At 60.9% G+C, this 20,109-nt stretch overlaps 1 long non-coding RNA gene across 1 annotated transcript; it reads right to left on the bottom strand.

Moving 5' to 3' along the window:
* Nucleotides 1-1,793: 1,793 nt before the first annotated feature.
* LOC140843669 (uncharacterized) lies at nucleotides 1,794-10,274 on the bottom strand. Its single transcript, XR_012121652.1, has 2 exons — nucleotides 3,869-10,274; nucleotides 1,794-2,309 (listed from the first exon to the last, which is right to left on the bottom strand). It is a non-coding gene; the product is annotated as an uncharacterized lncRNA (long non-coding RNA).
* Between the last annotated feature and the right edge of the window lie 9,835 nt (nucleotides 10,275-20,109).

Below are 20,109 nucleotides of genomic sequence, written 5' to 3'. Positions count from 1 at the left end.
TTCCCAGTCCCACCCACAGCTTTGGTTTAAAAATACACTCTGGCTTCTTGTTGGAAACCAGTGGTGATAGATCCTGATGAGGAGATGAAGTTCCTGGGTGGGGCATGCTTTGGCAAATGAACAGAACAGTGGGAACCCAGGGTGGGCTGTTCTGTGCCCTCCTCTCATGTAGCACGATTTAGGGAAACAGACGATTGGTTCCCAGCTAGGCCCAGGCCTCCTTACCCAGTCGCTTCTACCCATTTTGGAAGAAAACTGGAGAAGCTGGCTGGGGTGGGTCCTCTGGGCAGGGCCTGAGGTCCAACTGGAACTTTCTGGACTCCAGGAAAGGGCAGGACCCCATGGAATCATCTCTGGGAACCCAAGGCTGGACACAGGTACTGAAAGTAAGACTCAGGCCACCGTGTGGGTGACATGGGGCTCATCCCCGAGAGGGGCTCCCGGTCCCTATCACTCGCATGCATGTTCAGGACAGCGAGTCAGCAGGGTCTGAGCTCCAATCCCAGCTCTCCTGGGCAAACTTGGCGAATTGTTTCACCTCTCACCTCCACAGCGTTATCGCGGGAATTCTGGCCGCCTTGGAGTGTCACTGTCAGGGTCAGAGGTAAAGAAGGTCAGTGTGGCCCAATCAAGAGGCTACAGGCCCTGACTCCTCCCCAACTCTGCCCCTTCGGCCAGCCCTCCTGTCTCACTTCCCTTATCCATCCGCTGCCAGACTCTGTCCCACCTACATCTCTCTCACTTCATTTCTGTACTGCTTGCAGCATGACAGGCCTGGGCAGGGCCCCTGGGCCCAACCCTGGGGTCAGCCAGGGTCACATCTCTCTCCAGCCTCTCCTCATACAATCCACCATGTCACACCTGCTTTCCCTTCTGCAGGGCATGCATCTCCACCTCCCACTTCTGTTTTTCCTTTAACAATACCTTCAGACACCACTTCCTCCAGGAAGGCCCCCCTGACCAACTTTCTCTGGGCTGGGCTCCCTCAGCCCCAGTGCATCTGCTGCTGTCCCCGTGTTACGCTTGTCTGTTTGCTAGTCCGTCTCCCTCACTGGAAGAGAAGCTTGCTGGGGATGAGGATCTTATCTGAGATCATTAATAACAATAACAGAAATGATGTTACCAAAAAATCACCATTAAAAAAAATTCTACCTCCTACATGTTCAGATTTAATAATGCCCAGCTTTTTGTGCAGAAAACTTTCTCTAGTAATGGTTTCTGTTCATACTGCCATATTATTTTATAGAGAAATGTATCCCACGTGTGCTGTGTAGTTTGGCTTGCTTTTATTATGGTAAATATGGTGTTCATTTCACTATACTTAAAATTATTTATTATTTAATATTGTAATGTTTAAGTTGTGGTAAAATCTACATAACATAAAATTTACCATTTTTAAGTATACGGTTCCGTGGCATTAAGCACATTCACGTTGTGGGGCAACCATCCCCACCATCCACCGCCAGAATGTTTTTCTTCTTTCCAACCTGAAACTCTGTCCCCATTAAACGCTAACTCCCCATTTCCCATTCAGGTTTTTTAGTCGCTATAAAAGAGATTTTGGGGACATGTTGTGAAGTCAGAATGGGGTCTGTAGTTCAGATGGTGTTATCTTGGTGGTCCCTTCCTGGTTTTAACCATTGTGCTGTGACCGTGTAAGATGGTGGTTCTCAAAAAACATTGCGGTTTCATGACTCAGTTACACTTGTAAAAGCTATTTAGGGCCCCAAAACATTTTCTTCACGTGGGCTACATTTTTCAATATTTCCAGTATTAGAAATTAAAATTGAAAAAAGCTTTAAACATTTATTCATACAAAAATAATGATATGCCCTTTGTACATTAACATATATAGCACCTTTATGAAAATGATTATAATCTCCAAAGCCTCCCCCAAGAAATTTTAAAAACATTTTTTGCAAATCTCTTTAATGTCTGGTTTAATCGAAGGTGGCTGGATTCTCAAGTTCGCCTCTGTCACCAGTCGGCTGCAACCTGCTGTTTCTGTCTGCAGCTGTGAAGACAATCCAGCCTGTCTGAATAGCATGTGGAAAGAGGGTGGAAATCTGATAGCAGCTTCAGGTAACTGGGTTTTCATTGATACTGCACCAAAATTCAAAGGTGGGTGTCTCTTTTCTTTTTGGACAGCTTTATTGTGGTATATTCACATGCCTTCAAATTCAGGCTCTTAACGGGCACAATTTATGATATTAGTGTACTCACAGAGTTTCAACACCCGCCACTATCTGTTCTCCCCTGCAGCCTGGGGGTGCGTTTGAAAGGAGTGCTCAGGCCAGGGGGTGCCCAACCTGATGGGAAGACAGCACAGAGGGCAGGGGCCCAGTTAGAGAAGGCCTCAGGCCCCATAGACGGGCGCAGCCTGGGAACCTCCTCCCCTCCTGCCTGATTACAGCCTGGAGGAGGGGGCTTCCCCGCTGCCAGCACGGTGGTGCCAACTGTGTGCCCACGAAGACGGGGGTACCTAGACTGCGGAGAAGCAGGGCAGGAATTGGTGAACTGTCTTTAAGTGAGATGAGAGAGGCATGCAAAGGTCAAGAACACAGTGATTGTATGAGTGTCTGGTGGCTGCTGTCACGAATGACCACAACTGGGTGGCTAAAAACAACCCCGACTTATTCTCACGATTGTGTAGGCCACAGTCCGACAGGGGTCCCGAGGGGCTAAAGCCAAGGGGTCGGCAGGCTGGCTCCCGCTGGAGGCGCTAGGGGAGGGCCCACTGCCCTTCTTCTCCAGTGTCAGGGGCCCCGCCTCCGACTTCGGCACACCTGCAGCCCGGCCTCCCCTGGTCTCTGACTCTGATACCCCTCTTCCTCTCAGGACTCTTATGATGACACTGGACTCACTGAGGAGACCCAGGATCCTCTCCCCACTTCAAGATTCCTAATCCCCTCTGCACAGTCCCTTTTGCCACATGAGGTGACATATGCACAGATTCTGGGGACCAGAACGTGGCTGCCTCGGAAGGCCGTTCCTGGAAGAGTCACCGCGGCGGTCAGGAGCGTGCCGCTGGCACAGACTGGCTGCACCACTTGTTGCCTGTGAGGCTGTGGGGAGTCCTTGTACCTCCACGCCTCACTCAGTTTCCCCATCTACAAAGAGGGGATAATGACAGTCCGCCTCACCAGGATCAGTGAGGTGGCGTCTACAAGCTCTTCAGGGCAGGCCAGGCGCTGGAGAAGCGCTGGGTGGTGGAGCTTTGCATTCGTGTTGCCAGGTGTTCCCAAGGGGTGGGGCCTTACTGGCCTGCGGGCCTGCAGGCAGGGCCCTGGCCCTTCACAGCCCAGGGAGCTGGACCCAGACCATCACAAGGCAGCTTCCCCAACACCCTACCTGAAGCTGCTTTGCTGTGGCTCCTGCAGAGTAAGTGTGCAGGCAGGTCTGTCCCCTAGACCCCATGGGCCCAGCCACCTCTCCCACCCCCGACCTAGAGGAGCTTCCTTAAGACCTGGGGAGGCTCCTGGTGGGGCACGTCAGCAGCAAGCCCCAGAGAGATGTCCTGGTTCCACCGCTCACGGTGTGGGTGAGGAGACAGAGGATCAGAGAAAGACAAGCCGGCTAGGGGTGCTCCAGCTGCTGGGGGCCTCCGTCTCCTGGCTCTCTGCTGTGCCCACAACGCCTGGCAAATGCCGAGTGATGCTAGTCACGGCCATGATTCTGGAACCTTTCCTGGCCACAGACCATGTAGCTGCAGAGGGACTGGCCACTTAGATCAGTGGGCAGGAAACCCATCCACCTGTCCATCACCCTTCTAAGAGTAGCCCTTACAGCCACTCTCAGAGACACGCGGGCACACCCTGGGAGTGGGGCTTGGGGGGCAGAGGGGTGTCCCCAGTCGCCATGGCCGCACCAGGTTTTTTCTCAGATTTGACCACTTAGAGGAAAGGACTGGAGTTTGCTTCAGGGTCAAGTCCTCCCGGGTGGCTGGGAAGTCACAGGCGCGGAATGTGCACTTGCTGGTAATGAGTCATCTGCTGGCCGTGGAGGAGAGAAAGAATCAGAATTCATCGCCCCCTGCCCCCCACCAGCACCTCAAAGCCTCCATTTTTCTCTGTTAACATATAATGTGAGGGGTATTTATTTCAAAACAATAAATAGAACATTGGCCCCAGCAGGCTGTGTGACCTTGAACAAATCACGCCTCCAAGTCCAGGGTGGGGACAGCCACCGCGGGGTGTGCAGCTGTGAGCTCTCGCCCCCGCTCCCTTCCCTGGGGACGGCCCTTGGAGGCTGGGAACTGCCCTAGGTGAGCCCATGCCGCTGCCGCGCGGCCCTCCAGGGAGCACACGCTGTGCACAGGGGAGAACCAGGAGCTCCGCTTCCTCAGGCAGCAGAGAGGAAAGACAGGGCGGGAGGGCGCTGACGAGGCCCAGCCACGCCACCGGGGAGCCAGCATGGAGGCGTGTCCCAGGGAGATCTCAGTCCAGGGCCCCGCCTGCCACCCCGGGCATGTACATGTGCGCAAGAATGTGTGTGCACGAGCCCACATTGCATTTGTGTGTATGTGCATGAGCGGATGGTGTATACATGTGTCTCCTGAGTATGTGTATGTATGCAGGTGTGGGCGTGTGCATGTGCATGTGAGCACAGACACATGGCTCTGTGTGTGGGCACGTTTGGTGTGGTGTACATTCACATAGGTGTGTGTGAGCCTGTCTGTGTGTGTCCGAGTCTCTGCATGCACATGTGAGTTTCTCGTTTGCTCTCTTGAACGATCCAGTGCCGCGGACGTTCAGGGTAGCGGTGGAGGTCGATGCAAATCCAGGTGCAGAGAACTGCCAGCCTGGGCCCGGCCCTGCCCTGCAACCACCCACAGCTGGTCAGACCAGGAAGGCCCTGGGACTTTGCACTCAGCAAAACCAAGGTCAGCAGGGTGGGCTGCTTGCCGGATGTGCTGCCAGCACCTCTGACCTTCTCCACAGCTTATGTCCCAGCCTCTCCCACCTGAGGTCACCTTGCCGTGTGACTCGGCTCTGCGCCTGTTCTCAGGCAGCTGCAGCGCCGTCCCTGGAGGAGCTTCAACCGCGATCGCAGGTGGAAATGTCCCCACACCCACGAGGGTGCGGGCGAGCTGCTCCCGGCCAGCCTCCGGGGGCCCCCTGCCCCAGTGACCCGCCTCTGAGCTTGTGCCTGCTGCCCTGCCGAGCACCTGGGGGACTTCTTAGGGCTTGACCATAATGCAGACAGCCCTGGGTTTCTCTAGCCTTTGCTTCACTGGGAACAAAGACAGAACTGTGATGGCTTGTGGGAAAGGGCAGCCGCCTGTGCGGCACAGAGAAGTCAGTTTTCCTTCCCCTGATCTGAGCCCTGTCACCAGGTTCATGGGCTGCCTGGGAATTTGGAAGCGGCTTCTGGGAGAAGGCTGGGGCAGGCAGTGTGGGTGGCCAGCCTCGAGGGCCAGTCATGTCCTGCTGTCCCCCCAGTGCCTTGGGGGCATCCCTTCCGTCCCATGACACCGTGATCATCCCACACACGTTTGGGACACACTAGGCCACTCCATCCTCACCCGGGACACTGGGCTCTCTCCAGGCTCCTCTCGGCTCCCTGGCCTCTGCAGCGGCCTTACGCACGGTTCTTATTGCTCCCAGCTCTGCCCGAGCCAGTCCTGCTCTCTTCCCAGGTGGCCCGCCCTCCTGTGTCCCTGTCTGGCTCCAGGGACCCCACAGAAGGTAATGCCTCCAAGCATGTCTACAGGTCGCCCTCCCTCCTGAGCAGCCAGCTGGGGTGCCTTGCCACAGGCCTCCAGGAATTGCCCTGCAGCCTGATGCCCCTCAATGCTCTCAGCACAGCCTGTGGCACCACCTGCCAGCTGGTTCCATCTACGCCAGACACAGGGAGTGGCCTCACCCCGTATCCTACTCCCCGCCATACCCACCACCAGCCCCAGCTCCTCCTGAGGGCGCCTCTCACCACCTCCCTCCCCCATCACCCTGCCAGGCCACCACCTGCTCCCAGATAGCCCCCTACATGTCCACACAGGAGTCTCCTCTGACGTGCCTCCCAGGCCCTGTAGGGGAATTGTAGGGGCACGGGGCATGCAGGGAGGAGCCCCGGGCCAGGCGGAGCACACTAAGGCCTTGCCTGGGTGGTCAGCAGCCAGGAGTCAGGAAAGGTCACTCTTGGGGCAGGGGAGGGGGGCATCGTGGTGGCCGCCAGAGCAAAGGCCTGGGGCCTGCAGGGGAGGCGGTGCACAGTGGCAGGCAAGGGCTTTAGGGAGCTGAAGCGAGGACTGGAGGTGGGTGGGACACCAAGAAGCCAGGGACATTGTCAGGGAGGGTGTTGTGAGCAGACAGCAGGCTTTAGAAGAGCCCACTCCTTTAATAGCCCCCTGGCCCTGTGGGATGGTACTAGTGACCCCCATTCTGCACGTGAAGGAACTGAGGCAGAGAGGGCTGGGACTGTGGGGGCAGGTCCCCAGCGCTGGGCCATCCTGCTTTCAGGTCTGTCGGGCGCAGGGGACCCTGGACCAGCCTCAGCCCTGCAGGGATGGGGGCACGGGGCTGGGAGGGGGCACTGGGCAACTCTGAGGGGTGGGTAGGAGGAGAGACCTGGACCTAGGGTAGAACTGGGAGAGGGCACAAGGCAGGAGAGGAACCCAGGGTGTCTGGAATCTGGTATGGTCCCTGGGTGGGCACTGGGCGCTTAGTCTGGGAAGGAGGGCAGGGAGAACAGGTCTGGCACGAGCTGTGCTCAGGCCCCTGCATGGAGGTGGGAGGTCAGAGAGGAGCTGGTGCTTGGGCCTCACCATGACGATCTCACCTGCACCCTCCTCAGAGCAGCAGGGCCCCAGGGCAGGGGTGGCGTCTGTCAGCCCTCAGAGCCCATGAGACCCAAGACCCAGAGGCCAGGCTGGGGAGGACTGCCAAGCAGACTGTGGTGGCAGCACCGTCTGTGGAGCAGGCCTGTGAGCGTGGCCTGGGATCACCCAGCCCAGGGGCCAGGTGCCCAGACACCCCAGCCTGCCACCAGCTGCTCTGCTAGGCAGCTGCCCCTTAGGGGCGGCAGAGCCGGAGCCCTAGGTCTTCTCTGCTCGGCGGGGTGGAGAAGCCTGCAGCGTGCAGGTCACCTGCTCTCCACCCCCACATCTCCCTGGAGAGCTAAGGGTGTCCTCAGATTCCCGTCACCTGCAGCCACTCCACACTCCAGGCCCCAGGCCCAGGACAGTGTACCCCGTGCCCTGTGCTGGCCGAGTCCTGGGTGCTGTGGCCAGTGCAGAGCAGAGGGCCCAGCATCGGAGACCTGGCTCCCAGCCCAGGCGGGCCCTGCCTGACACGTCACCTCAGACTGGCCTTCGGACTCTCGTGGCCACATCACACGGATGCTGAGTGAGGCCCTTGGCCCAGTGGCTCCTGGGGACTGCTGCGCCCATGACAACCTGCCCAGATCACCGCCCACCTTGCTGCTCCCCTGACCCTGAATGTCCCTAGCCCCCTTGGCCAGGCTCCAGCCAGCAAACAGTGCTTGGGCAAATGCCCCAGTGCCAGGCCAAGGCAGTAGTGGGCACCCCCAGGGCTGTGGGAGGCTGAGCTCCTCCTGCCCTCTGCCCCCAGAGTTCCTGCCTCACAGGTGCCCAGGACCCCTCCCAGCTGTAGCCAGACAGACACCTACCACCCATGGCACCACCCAGCATAGGCTGAGCGCACAAGAAACGTCGAGTACAAGACAAAATTCCGGGCTGGGTCTGGTTGGGGGTCAACAGATAAAGGGGCTGAGCCCCATCTCAGGGATGGGGAGCACTGGGTCCCTGCATGCAGCTTCACAGGGACCTGGGCTGAGAGGCCAGCTCTGAGAATGTGACTATGTCACTGTCCAGAGAGAGGCGGCTATAGGTCACCTGGCTGCCAGGGCCTCCACCCTGCTGCTAGGCCTGAGGTCTTGGGTCCCAGACACACACTGCCCAGAAGCCAGCAGGGGCCCCAACTCCAGCTCCCTGACTCACCTTCCCGGCCATGCCTGGGTCTGGGTGTAGCTGGGAAAGCATGCTGTGAACCCAGAGGCCAGATGTGGGTGCTCCTGGCACGGGCCACTCTCCCAGCCGCCCTGGCCGCCTAGGCTGCACCACACCTTCAGCTCCTGCCACAGGCTGTGCCTCCCAATTTCGGGGCCTGGCCCCCGCCCTGGCCCCAAGAACCATTCCTGATGGACACCACCTTCTAGAAGCACATGCTTGCTTCTCCCTGAGCTTGGGGCTCCCCTGCAACGCACCCCAGCACTCCTGCCCCATCCCTGAAATAAGCCTGGGGGCCACGGGAGGGCTCAGACGTCCTGTGATGAAGGAGGGGTTCTGGCTTACTCCTCCTGGTCTGACCCCCAGGATTCCTGTGCTCTGCCTCCCCCGCCCCGCACCTGGTCTCCCTGCCGGAGTTCTGTGCTGCCTTCCGTGGTCCCCACTGAACAGGAAGTGCGCTCTCCAAGCCCCAGACCCCCCGCGGCAACCCCAAGGGGTGTCCTGGGGCCGTTGTTTGTTCATGCTGCTCTCTCTGCCTGAAGCACCCTGCTGTGCCTGCTGCCTGGCAATGTGCCAGAGCCCCTCACCCTCCAAGAGGCTTCCCTGGACCCTAGCAGAAGTGACCCCTTGCCCTGTGCCCTCCTGGTGCAACGCCAGCTCTCCCAGGACGCGGCCGCTGCTGGCTGCCCCTGGGTCTGGTGTCTGGGTGGGGCTGGGAGAGCAAGACCCTCCAGGGCCAAGTCTGCTGGTCAGGCCTGCGAGGTTGGACCCAGGGGAGCCCTGGGGCTGCTGCCCTGAGGCCTACTGACTGCGCTGCGTGCAGCTCCCTCTAGAGGCCAGCGCCTGGCTGGTCTGCCCTCCCCACCGCCCTCCTGCCCCAGCTCTCATGCCCTCTGATGCAGAAGCCAGAAGCCACACGGCAGCCAGCAAACTTTTAAAACACACACCTGAGCTTGTCACTCACCTGCTAAAACCTTCAATGGCTCCCCATGGCCCCTAAGAACCCAGTGGTGCCCAAGTCCCTTCATGGCCAGCCCACCCACCGCTCACCTCCAGGCCCCACTCCCACCAGGTGACTCCTCACATGGGGACACCACAGGCTTCTCTCTCCACCCCACCCTCTGCGTCATCCTGGCTTTTTGTCCTGGAGGACTTAGGTGAGTCATATCACCTCCTCCAGGAAGCCTCACCCCCCACCGCAGCTGCCGCAGCCAATGGCGCTACCTGTTCAGGTCCTGTCTCCCTGGTGAAGCCATACACTCCCGCGCCAGGGGTGTGAAGGTGGGAAGTGCTGACTTTGAGTCCACAGGCCGAGTGCTTGCCCCGCTCAGTATGACCTCAGGGACAGCTTCTCCCACACCCAGCCTCAGCTGTGAAATGGGGAGCTGCCCCTGGCCCAGGGGAGTGGGGTGCAGCACCGTCACTCGCCACCGAGTGACCTTGGGGTGACTCTGCCCAGCCTGTCCCCAGCTGTGTAACGAGGACAACAGAACTACCAGAGCCAGAGGTTTAGCAGGGCGGTGCGGGGCGGGCGGCACCAGACCAGGCCTTCAGGAGGCGCCCAGGGAGCCCCCAGCCTGCTGGGCCAGGCCCAGGTGCGGGGGCAGGAGGCAGCGGGCACGCTCCTGGGCCTCACCTGGCTGTCCACCTTGGGAAGGTCGCTGGCCTCCCTAGCTGCTGCCCCTCCGAGGTCCCACGGCAGCGTGAGGCCCGGCCTGTGTCCCCAGGCCCTCGGTCACGGCCCCCAGCACAGCTGTTCCAGGGAGCTGGACGGCCCTGAACGCAGCACCCAGTCAAGCCACGTTTCTGCATTTAGCACCGGAACTGCAGCCGTATAAAGCAGATGGGCACCCCCTCTTCCTCTTCCTGCCACGATGGGGCGCTGAGGGTGCCCTTCCCAGCTGCAGCCAGCCCCTGCCCTGGCTGAGAGCCCCTCCGGAGGGGACAGGCTGTGGTCGAGCCTCAGGGCTGGTATCAGCCGGCTGGTGCAGGGGAGGTGACTGTCAGGGTGAGGGCACCTGCATGGAGCCCAGGGGTGGCACTGGCCTGGCTGGAGCACTTAAACCTGTACCTCAGTTTTCCCACCCCTTCCCCTCTCCACTGAGTGGGCACTTTGTCCACTGAATACCACCTGGGTCCAGCACTGTGCCAAGCCCTGGCCTTGGCCCTAAGGAACTCCGATCTGGTTCAGCTGATTTCAGAACAGGCTAGTCCCTGCTGGGGATGGGCCACAGTGCCGGGGCCCAAGGAAAGAAGGAAGCAGCATATGTGGTCTGGGGCCAGGGAACCCACGTGGCTTCCCAGAGGAGGCGGCATCTGGGTCTCTTCCCTATTAGCTGGTGCGCTGAAGCTCCATTAAGCCCCATCACTACTCTAGGCTGTGTGGCTACTCACTACTGCCGAGGCCCAGAGAGGGTGGGCAACTAGGCTGGGCACAGTGACCTCACAGCCTCAGGGGGTGGTCATGGGAGATGATGGAGCCTGTTCTGGCCCAGGGGGAGCACCTGCTGGTGTGGCAGTCTGGACTCCATGGGACTGGGCTACTCAGGCTGGGCCTGGTGGTCCTGGCACAGTAGGGGGACTTTTGGGGGGTAGGCAGTGAACAGAATGGGAGGGTGAAGGATGGGCGCCTCCAGTGCCCTGTGGCCCCAGCCTGGCCCCTCCCTGGTTTCAGGGTCCCCCTCTATGCAGTGGGTGCTGGCCACCCCTGTGCTGGCAGGGGTCACATGGGCTGGCCAGAGTGCAATATGAGGAGCAGGAGAGTGACAGGGTGGGCAGGAAGCCCCAATAGGCAGTGTATGGGGAGGTCAGGGGAGGATTTCTGGAAGGGGCAGGGCTGGAAGAGAAAGGGACATGCGGGGGGTCAGGGCTAGGGAGGCTCAAGGACTATGCTGGGGAGCCAGACCAGAGGACTAGGGGTACAGTAAGGCCAGGGCGTGGAGGGGTGGACATCATCTCCCGGTGGACCCCACTTCTTCCTTCTGACAGGGCCTCAATCTCTTCTGCAGCAGCCGAACTTACAACAGAGCTCCTGCCTACCGTTGGGCTGCTCACGTTGTGCCCTCCACTTGGGATATGCCTCTCTTCTTCCCCTTGACGAACTCCTATTCATCCTTCAAAGCCCAACTCCAACATTACCTCATTTGTCTGTCTGTCTGCCAAATGCTCACTGGTACCACTCTGTGCTGGGCAGCCTGGGCCCTGCCACGGAGAGCTCCAGTCATTGCCATGGTGATTGTCCTCGGTGGGTCTCACTGTCTGGAAGGGCTTCTCCCGAGACTCACTGGGTGCGTTGCTCAGCATGGTAGCACTGATGTCAGATTTGAAGGTGGGCATGGGGAGCCACAGGGCAGGGGAAGGAGCTCGCAAGCAGGGTGAGGAGCCCTGTGCTGGGCTCTGGGCCCCCTGGGATCTCCTCCTGGGGTGGTGGTCCAGGGCATTCTGAACCCATGAGACAGCCTTCTCCTTGACTGGGGTGCTGGGTGGATCCCCACATCTGACTCAGGGCCCTGCCATGTGACCCCTGCCAGGTGGGGAGTCAGAGCAGAGTGGGGTGGGTGACATCACACCCTGAGCTCACACAGGAGTGTGGCCCCCCAAGAGGATGGGGGCAGGGGCAGCAATGAGATGACCATGGGGCCTCTGCCTGCGCCTGCTCTGAAGGCCAAGGCTGAACATTCTGCTGGTTCCTCCTGGGCTGGAGTCCGTTGCTGCCCACCCTGGTCCCCCTCCCCAGAGAGGCACCTGCTCCCCAACACAGATGACATGGAGTGGGAGGTGGCTGTGTTATGCTGCCCTTGGTCCCCGGGGGTGGGCACTTAGTGAGGGTGTCCATCTGAGGTAGGCCACTTACGGCACCCAGGAGGGGGCTGGGCTGTGGGGCAGAGACAGGAAGGAGAGCAGAGCCGGGCCCATGTCCCACGGGGCGGCTTGGGCCTGGGCATGACAGGCCTGCTGCCCAGTCCCGGCACACTGCCTCCAGGCTGCCTCTGGCTGGGTCACGGAGCTCTGGGCCTCGGCTTCTGGTCTGTAGAATGTGGCAGGAGCCAGCAGTGCCTCCCCAGTGGCTGCTGGAGGCTGTCGCAGGGGCCCTGCAGCCAGAGCGAAGCCGGGTGGCCGGCAAGCATGCCCTCTCCTTGTGTCTAGAGGTCACTGCCAGTTCCAGGCTAGCCTGGCCTCAAGCGCCGCCGCTCTCCTTCCGGTTGTCTGGCCAGGGTGAACACAGGCCTGGCCGCAAGTTGCCACACAGAGCTGAGCGCCCGGATTGGTGGGAAGTGCTGGCTGACTCAGCCATGGGGACAGCCTCAACCCTGAACAGCTCAAGGTCATTGCAAGGAGCCTGCCGTCCTGGAGCCCCCTTCTGCCCAGCAGTGATGCCAACACCACCCAGGGAGCAGCAGCTGGCTCTGCTCCCCGGGGACCCACTGCTTCTCTGTGCTCCCCTGCCCTACGGCAGTCCCTGGGGCTGGCCCTGGCCTGCCAGGGAGCACACGGCCAGTGGCCCTAGGCTGAGCATTTGTCCCAGGCCTGGCCAATCAGAGGCAACACACACCTGCTGGAGGTGAGAAAGCCTTCCATGGGGTCAGGGTGGGATGCAGACAGCCATCTCTGCCTTGTTAGGGGGCCTGCCTGGGGAAGGGGTGCACGGAGGGAAGCAGTCAGCAGAAACGGGGGAGGCAGAGTCCTTTGACCCAGCCATGGCTGATGCTGGTCCAGTGCCTGGATATTTTGTTACATAAGCTGACAAATCCCCTCTGGGCCAAAGCTGGTTTGGCTTCGGTTTCTGTCAGGTGCCTGTGAAGCTGCCCGATTAATTCTGAGACTGATTCTTGAAATGACCTGCCTTTTGGGGCATGAGTGGTCCGCAGCACCCACAGAGACTCTCTCGCCCTGCTACCCTACCTATCAGTGTGCCACACAGCAATTCCCACAGGCCCCCCCAACACACACATATAATCACAGAGTTGGGTTGGAGGCTTCTCATTCCTCTTCTACTTTGTAGCTGGCAGACTCCTATTCATCCTACAAAACCCAACTCAGGACTTACCTTCCCAGGGAGCTGTGCATGAACTCTCCCCTACCGCACCCCTGCTGTGTGGATTCTCCCTCCTGTCTTGTGTCTCTGAGGCCCGGGGCATCCATCCCCTAACTGACTGCATAGCCATTACGAGGTCTGTGTCCTACCAGAATATACCAAATGAAGGCTGGTTCTGAGGGCTGCACACCCCACTGATCTCTCAAGGTGAGGGACATCCTGTTCCAGGTGGTCTGCGGTTGAGGCAGCCCTGCACCCTGAGTTCTCCCTCTGCCCCCTTACCCACAGGTGCCAGGACTCAGGGGCATCTGGGTACAAGCCTGGGGGCATGGAAAGAAGACTGCAGCCAGGAAGGTTCCCCAGAGGTGAGAGTGGCTGCTGGTAGCAAGGCCGGGTGTGCCCCAAGTGTGCCCAGGGCTCCAGACCCTCCTGAATGGACATCTGCCAGGTTGTGGGACCTCGGGCAGGTTTCTCATCAAGACAGGGAGACAAAATAACACCCACTGGAAGGTCAGATGACAGGACAGGGTCAGGCACATAGTAGTTGGAAGAACCTGGGGGTGGCGGCCCTAACAGAAGGCCCAGGTGGAGGTGACTGGGGAGGAGGGCCAGAGGGAGGGCACCCCAGGCAGAGGACCCTGCGTGAGCACAGAGTGGGTGCCGTTGCTCCAGGGGGGCCATGGCCTCCTGTGGCTGGAGGGAGAGGGTCGGCCCTGCTCCGAGTGAGCCTTCTGGAACTGGGGGAGATCAAGCCGGGGCTGTGAACCAGTCGGGGATGATGTGGTGACATCCAGTCCTCCGGCCCTGGCAGCCTAACCTGTCCAAGCCGGGCCCGGTGCTGGGCGGGATGGCATCCTGGCTGCGGCGAACTCAGGACCACCTTGCCCAGACCCAGGGAGGCCGCACAGACCGTGGCCTCCCTGACATGCCTGCCCAGCTGGGTACTGCCCTGCTCGCCAGGGTCTGCTGGCCCCTGGCCTCATTCCCTGACTTCCTCCCTGACGGCCACCCGGCTCCCTCGGGTGCCCTTCCTGCCCGCGGGCAATCTCACCAGCCGGCTTCCTGCCCTCACCAGGGCACAGGTCAGCCATGCTGGAAGAGCCTGTGGTTCCCATGCCCTCGTGCACCCAGCTCCCATCAGCTGCCAAGATGGCACCTTCCCCACGGCTGTTTTCATGCTCCCTGCCCGCCCTGCCACTAGCTGCCCTTGTGACCCCGGAGTTTTGGGGAGCCTCTCTGCAGCTGAGTGATGCCCTAGGACTCCCTTGCGGATGGGGTCCCCCCAGGCTCTAGGAGGGTGATGGCCCCCCCAGGGCTACACAGCAGTGGCCACGCTGGTATGGCAGTCAGACCCACCGCTGGAGACCAAGGGCGGCACCCACACAAGCTGAGCCACACTTTTTAGCAGGCGCCGGGCGCCACCTGGTGGCCACTTCAGGCATGGCTGCGGGGGCTGCCCTAAGGCCGGCGCATCCTGATGGCACAGCCCAAGGCAGTCCTGGACCCTCAGGTCAGTGCCCTCCTCATTGTGCGCGTGGGAGACTGAGGCCCACAGCGGGGTCAGGACCTCTTTGGGCCCCTCGGGGAGGCAGGGCCTAGTGTTTCCCAAACCCCTGCTGCAGTGCTGTCTGTGGTCACCATCGTGGGCCAGCACCTACTGTGGCTGAGCCTGGTGGCCCCACGTCTGGGGGCTCTGCCACCACAGGGCCGTCTCCCCCCACGGCAGCCAGAGGGACCTGTGCAAATGCAGAAAGTCCAGGCAGGGCTCCAGTCCACTGTGGTGGCTCTTGTTCCATAAGGGCCACTGGTGTGACTTGCCCAGCTGGGCTGGTGTGGTCAGGCCTGCCTGGGAAACTGGGTTAAACCAAGTCGTCCAGGAGGCCTGACTCCTCCTTGCAGGCCATGTCAGGGCCTTCAGTGGGTCCCAAGAGAGGCCACTGTGGCCGGCAGCTCTGGACATATTTGTCCAGGAATGAGTCCAATAGCATCTCGGCCTTCTCAGGGCACAGCAAAAGTGATAAAGGGCACACAGGACACACAAGATGATAAACCCCTTGTTCCACCATGGGGTCCCCAATTTCCTTTGGCTGGAGGGTTATGACAGCTTCATGGAACAAAAAAAAAGTGGGTGATGAGAGAGAAGAGAGGGACACAGGGAGGGAGTGTGTGAGCTGCTGGCCCGGGGAGCCTCTTGGGCATCTCTGGGAGGCAGGCGGCAGGGCCTCCTCCTGTGGAGCTTGCCAGCTCTGGGAGTTCCAGCGGCCCATCCCTGCTGCCCGTAGGCCCCACGGCCCCATGAGAGCATCTCGGGTCCTCAGCCTGGGAAGGACAGGCTCAGAGAGGGTCGGGGCCTGCCCTGGGTCACACAGCTCATCTGTGGCTGAGCTGGGACCCTTCCGCTAGGTGGTCTTCTGGCCCTGTGTTCCTTCTTCCCCCTGCGGGGCCCCTCTGTGCCACTTCAGGGGCTGCCGGGGCAGACCCCCATGGGCCACGCCCCAGCCCTTCTCCTGCACGCCCCTCCTCCGCGGCCTCTCCTGCCTCCTCTGGAAGAAGCCCCTGCTGCAGACGGCTCTCCTCAGGCCTCCCCTTCCCTCTGGTTTCTCCCCTCCTCTTCTCCCACCTGGCCCTCCCTTCCCCACCCAGGCCTTCTCCTCCTTGCCCACCACCCGCTACCTGGGCCTCCCACCACAGGTGCTGGGCCAGAAGCGCTTTACATGCGTGCCAGGTGCCCTGGACTTCCCTGGGGCTGACCCAGGAAGTGGGCAGACAGGAGGGGAGGAGGGGAGGGGCAAGGCCTTCTCTGGGACAGGCCACCCTTTTCTGGTGGATTCTCAGACCCCGGAAGGGGTAGCATTTCTTGCTCACCATGTATGGCCTGCCTGGGGCTTGGCAGGAGGCAGGGCCTGGACACCCAGGATTTGAGGAGAAGGTGGAGGGTTGGGGTCCGGGCCTGCCAGGCACAGGCCTCACCCCCTCTGAGCCCATGTCAAGGCGGAGGGGAGAGGAAAGTCACTTCCTTCTGAGGGCCAGACACCTGGGGCACAGGCAACCACTTTCTCTGGCTAAGGTGGACCCTCATGTGCAAGGCGGGCAGCTGAGGGGCCTGGGAGGGCCCTGGGCCTGGCCTGCCTCCTCGGCCACAGGGAAGGGACCCCCGAGTCCCACCTGTCCCTAATCTTCACCACCATCCCCCTTCCCTAGCCCCAGGCAAGGTGGGCAGGGGTCTATGGGTCCTGACCTCACAGACCTGGTTGCCGTTTCAGCTCTGCCCCGGCCTTTGTGTGGCTTTGGGAAAGTCACTGCTCTCTGAACCTTGGTGTCCATGTCCACCAATGGGCTCAGGATAGCAGTCCCTCTGGCACTGTCCTAAGGACAGGAGACTCCTCCCTGCACATGGCATCATCGGTGGGGGCTGACTCGCCACTATTTACACTAATGGCCTGAGCCCTCTGCTCCCACCTCTGGGGACTCCTTCCAGAGAGACCTGCTGCCATGTAGACTCAGGAAGCCCTGGGAGCCGGGTGGTCTGGGGCACTGGTTGACAGCAGTGTGGACCATGAACTTGGCACCAAGTAGGCAGCCAGTAGAGAGGCAGACACACTCAGGAACAGCGGGGGCTGTGGTGGGGCTGGAGCCCCTTCAGCAAGCCAGACCTGAAGACCCTCCCCTCTGGCCTCTCAGGCCTCGCCTGCCCCAGGAGAGGACGTCAGGGGGAGTCTCTCTCCGCTAAATGATGTGGGTGGACACGGAGGCCCAGCCAAGGGGATCCATGGGCACGACAGCAAAGCCCTGCCTCACACCGCAGAGCTACGCCCTTCCACCTGGACTTTGGGGCCCTCATGACAGCTCTCTTTCCCTTGGCTCCTCTGCCTGGGGCCACCCTCTCTGGGCATCCAGACAACCTTCCAGGCTTGGGGACGGTCTCCCTTCCTGCAGGGGGCCCAGCCTTGGGTCAGCAGGCAGTGCCTGAGGACAGATGTGGGTCTGAATCCTGGGCAGCAACCTGCGGATCCCTGTGCCTCCCCCAGATTTGCTGTGGGTGTGGCCGTGAGGGGGCACCAGGGAGAGCGATGCTGATAGCTCACTGACGGTGAGCGGGACACCGCCAGCTGCGCCCCCTGGGGCTCAGCCCCTTCTGCTGAGTGGGGCCGTTGCAGGGGTGCCCCAGCATGTCACTGGGGTGCACCCAGGCATGGCAGGACTGGCAGGGGTGCGGGTAAATGCTGCTCCATTACTACTTAGTCTGCAGCTCAGGCCCCACACGCCAGAGAAGCAGGAAGCGCCACTGGGCCTCCTCCCCGGGGTTGACCTTGAACCTGAGGCTTCCAGCCCAGAGGGGGTCATCCCCTCCCACAGGGCAGGGATTGGCAGCTCACGGCTCACGGCCGCCACTGCCTGCTGCTGCCACACGGTGTCGCTGTTGGGAAACACCAACGGCAGGGGCCCCCAGCCGCGGTGGCCCAGGCCTCTGGCTGGTCAGGAAAGGGGGGGCCTTCTTGGGCTCTTTGCCTTTCCGGGTTCTTCCTCCATTCAACAGATTACAAAACAATTTTTCAACTGGGTGATATAAAGATGAATAAATCCAGGCGGGATTCATTATTATACATGTTATGTTCTATGTTTCATATATACATGCACTACAAATACAGCATATAAATTCTTACTATATTCAATATTGTTGTATACAATATTCCTTTAGATTAAAAAAAAAAAGGAAACGAACCTGCTTTGTGAGCCCCCACCAGCATGTGGGCCAGCTCTGTGCCCCCTGTGCTGATGCAGGCCGGCCGTGCCAGTGACCTTCAGAGTAAGGAGCCCCTGGAACGCTGCCCTGCCGCCGCACCCTAGTCCTGGCCTGGGTGATGGCCAGCCCTGGTGCCCACATGCCCGGCGAGCCCTGGCTTGTCTCCAGGCTGTAGGGTCTAAATGCTCGACAGGCTCAGCCATCCCTCCTGGTGGGGCCGAGGTCAGAGGTGGCCTTGTAGTCCCTGGAAGGGCCCACCCGGGCACCCAGGGGCCGTTTGATCTGACAGTCTCTCCTCCTTGGCGGCCCACCTTGACTGGGATAGAAACAAACCAGCGGTGCTGACCATGCCAACGGCTTCATCCAGTTTTTTCAGGACTGAACTGCTTCCACGGCCCTGATGCCCAGGCGATAGGCGGCACCTGGCCCCATATCAGGCCCACATTTGGAGGGGTTTCCACACCCTGTCTCTGAGGGACAGCCAGTTGGAAAAGGGAAGGCTGGTAGGTGGGTGGCTGGAAGGTTGAGGAGGACACAGGGTGAGACAAGTGCCACCTCCAGGAAGCCATCCTGACTGTAGGGCTGGGCCCAGGACTCCTCAGGGCTCTCCCAGGTCTTGGGCTGCCCATCAGGGTGCTGACCAACAGGTGGTGCTGTGTTCCCCTGGCAGCTCCAAGCAGGCCATGAGCTCCCCTGGGCAGAGCCTGGCTCCGACTGCGGGGCTGGGCCCAGAGGAGGTGCGAGGAGGACGGGCTGAACTGCCTCCATGGCATTCAGTGCTGGTTGGCTTAGACACAGACCCAGGTACTGTGCTCAAAGGCAGTGCCTGAGCTGCGGGCATTTAGGCAGGAAGGGTGGGCGGGTGTGCACAGGGGCCCAGGGCCTGGACAAGGGCAGGGGGCCCGTCTGAAAGGCTCTGAGGCCCAGCAGTGGGAGTAGGGATGGAGGGGGAAGGGGCAGACATGTTCAGGGACACAGGTGGCCAGGCGGCTGCTGACTGACCACGGGGTGAAGAAGGGGAGGGGGTCAGGGCCCAAGTGTGTCACTGGCCCTGGCCCCGGGGAGACAGGAGGGGACAATGGAGCACCCCATACAAGGGCCTCTCCTCTGCGTCTCCAGCTGGAAACTCCTACATAGCCATCAAGATCCAGCTCAGGCGGCCCGTTTAGGATGCCCTCCCTGCTGTCTACGGTTCCTGCTCTGAGCTCCCCCGGCCTGACCCATGGCCTAACAGCAGCAGATCCTTGTGGGGCAGGCGGGCCTGGGTGAGGATGGGCACCTATGGGTGTTGGGTGGGGGCCTGCTGGTCTGCCCAGGTGCGGCCATGTGAAGCTAGTGGGTCTGCAAAGACCAGGCAGGAGGCCAGGACACTTGGGATGGAAGCTGGGGCCAACACAGCAGCTTGGGGACACTCAGAGCAGGAGGGCCAGGCCTGGGCACTTTGTGCACTGGCAAGAGGTGCCCGCTTCAACCAGCCCCTCCTCACACCTGGCTGATCAGCCTCTGCTGGTCCATGTCCCCGACGACCATCTGAGGGCAGTGTCCCATCTGTCCCCATCAGGCCGGGGTACTGGGGGGTATGGTGGTGTCCGGTTTTGTGTGCCCCAGGGTATTGTAAAGGGCCAGCCTGGAATTGTCTTTAGCAGGGGGCTGTGGGGAGCCTTGGGGGCCTGGCCCAGTTAGGAAAGGTGGTGCCTTACCCAGGATCTGCGCTGGGCACCTTGGGCATGGGGCAGGGTGTGGACCCAGCAATGCCGGCATCGCCCGAGGGCTGCTCTTGGTGCTGGTCAGGCACGGGTGGCCCTCTCTGAATGCCCAGTTGGGATCCTGGGGATAGGCCTGTGGCAGCTGCCCGCATGAGGACCCAAGGCATCTGGGAGAATCGTGGGTGAACATCTGGGATGGCATCTGGCCTAAAGATGGGCACCCTAAATAAGGACTGTGCCCCAGAAATTGTCCTGGGGGGGCTTCTAGGCTCCAGTCAAGGGCCAGGTGCTGCAGTGGCCTTGGGGCCAGCCCTGGACTGCACACAGAGCTGTCGACTGGGGTCCACACCCCTGGCAAAAGGGCCTGCAGGGCCCCCCACCATGGTGGGGGTGGAGTGATGCCTCGGCGCCAGAGTCCCACAGCCCTGTGCTCCCAGGGAGCTAGGCGGAGTGGGGGTTGAGGTCCGGGACTGAACCTCTGGGTGGCCCAGAGGCTGCTGGGATGGGCAGGCCAGGGCTGCAGACGGGCAAGCCGGTGAGCCCCCAACAGTCCAGGACACAGCTCCCCAGTCGGGCCACACACGCTCCTCCATGGCCAACGTGCCCACCTCTGACATCGCCCATCGCTGGGCTTCCTAAATGAACATGGGATTCTGGA

This window comes from Manis javanica, chromosome 10, assembly GCF_040802235.1.
Source record: "Manis javanica isolate MJ-LG chromosome 10, MJ_LKY, whole genome shotgun sequence".
In the NCBI taxonomy this organism is placed as follows: Eukaryota; Metazoa; Chordata; class Mammalia; order Pholidota; family Manidae; genus Manis; species Manis javanica.
Note: the sequence above shows the minus strand (reverse complement) of the source record. Positions and strands in the feature narration are given on the sequence as shown.